Source organism: Triticum dicoccoides, chromosome 4A (genome assembly GCF_002162155.2).
Source record: "Triticum dicoccoides isolate Atlit2015 ecotype Zavitan chromosome 4A, WEW_v2.0, whole genome shotgun sequence".
NCBI lineage: Eukaryota > Viridiplantae > Streptophyta > Magnoliopsida > Poales > Poaceae > Triticum > Triticum dicoccoides.
The window spans coordinates 734794106-734796152 of NC_041386.1; the positions used below are offsets into that span (position 1 = coordinate 734794106).

At 40.3% G+C, this 2047-nt stretch overlaps 1 pseudogene; it reads right to left on the reverse strand.

The window, feature by feature from the left end:
- Positions 1 to 2046, reverse strand: part of LOC119284323 — an 8132-nt pseudogene extending 6086 nt beyond the window's left edge.
- Between the last annotated feature and the right edge of the window lies 1 nt (position 2047).

Genomic DNA, 2047 nt, shown 5'->3' on the forward strand with positions numbered 1-2047 from the left:
CAAAGTAGGTCAATGACAAACATCCGGTCTCTTCCTTGCCGAGCTGCCCTCAGTAAAAACTACCCTGTTCATCATGTTGACAAGCTTCCTCTCGCTGCAAATCCAACACGATTTAGCCTCTTCCTAACTAAGCAACAAATTTATACATTACCTTAGAGAACATGCAATAGCAGGTCATATCATGTTTGTGTAGGTAGGTAAAATTCACTAAATGATGATATTATAGAACCAAATTCTGTAAAGAACAAAAAAACAGACATGGGAGCAATCACCATCGACCAGCCAAGAAAATGTCGATCGCCTTGGTCCTGGAGTGTACAATACAGACTGTTAGTAGTGGCAAAGGTCCATTGAAGGTGTCTGTGAGCCAGAAGAGATAAGTGCCATGTAAAGTGACACAAACTTACAGTTAGTGGAGCACGGCAAGCTAGACGATGTTCCGACGAGATTGGCTGGGTCGGCAATTTTGATTTGCTGATTCAGAGATTCAATCGAGGGGCTTTATGGCACAGAAGAAGAGGGATGGCACCCTGGCAGCGAGCTGTATCAGTTCTCCTGTGCGGACACAGCACCCGGCCCATAGCCGCGAGCTGGATCAGTTCACCGACCTGGCAAATCACAACTTTTGCTCCATTCTGGCGTTTGTGCTGGAGGACGAAGTTGTGAAGACACGAACGTGGTGGGTATGAACTGCAACACAAATTCGACAGCCAACAACGATGGGAGCACATCTCTGAAGTAAAACAAATACACGATGCGGTAGAGGTCTGATTGTATAGTAACTTAAAGTTAACCAATCTTTTGGAGAGGACGTATAGACGCACACCACAAAGGTCCAGTTTGTAACTCGACAAAAGTGAACATGGGAGCAAATAAAACATGTACACGTTAAGATTTAATTTGTATTTTGTCTTCTATCACTTCGGCGATCATTTTAAAAGTATTTCTCTTCGATCATAGTAGTACTTTGACTTCAAGGAACTGACACTAATACAATCAGACCTATGTAGCCTGGATGAACCCCAACTCTGTTTGATTAATCGTTTGATATCCAATTAAGATAAAAATTAATCTAGACCTACAGCTCGAATAAGCTAAATTAGAGCACCGAGTGAGCACTGCACCAGCAATCATCCTCCAAGACCATGACCAAAATGATCAGAATTTTCTTCCTTTTTCCTCCTCACTCTAGCAATTATTTAGATTTCTTTCAGAATTAATGATCACAACAGATTTCTTTCAGAATTAATGATCACAGGAGATCACAGAAGAAGAAAACATGTGTGCATCCTTTCGGTAATATACATGAAAGGCAAAAGTTCAGAATGATACAATTTTATATTTTATTTACCTAGTAAGAAAATGGAGTTCCCATATTTTGGTGGATGAAATCTGAAGTAGTCCCTCCATATCAGCTCAAATAATACCCCGGAACCATTGACATGTCAGGAATAGCAGTCCAGTATGAATTAGAGCATTCTGTACACAAGGCTTCAAGCATGGAATTGAGCTTAGTCTTTCTGTTTTAGGATAAGATGATTGTCTTCCTCAAAAACACAATTTAGCACACTTCATAATAACACCTCCTGTGTCCTCTCAAGTTTCTCTAGCTCCACATCAACCCAGTCAACATACTTGCCTTCATAGAAGCATGGCGTTATTTCATATTAAAGCTAATTAAAAGAAGAGAGAAAAATTCACGACAATATCGCACTACCACCTGCCATTTTTTGGTAAGACTCCATCAGTCAAAGCATGGAGATCGGAGTCCTTCTCTCTATCATAACTAATTCTAAAAATTAGCATAAGTCTAAAAGCTTTCGAGGTGGTATGTTAAAAAGAGGGAGAGAGACAACAAGGTAATAGACAAAGAACGGTTGCACCCATTGACTGGTTTTACCTGTAGTCAAATTTAGGGAAAATATAATGAAGAGCATTCACTACTAAATCCACGGTGGCGATATCTATTATGGAAGTATCCACCAAGTGGTCGTGTTGAACCTGTAAGCCAAAACAGGGGTCAAATAAGTGAAAGACAGACAACATG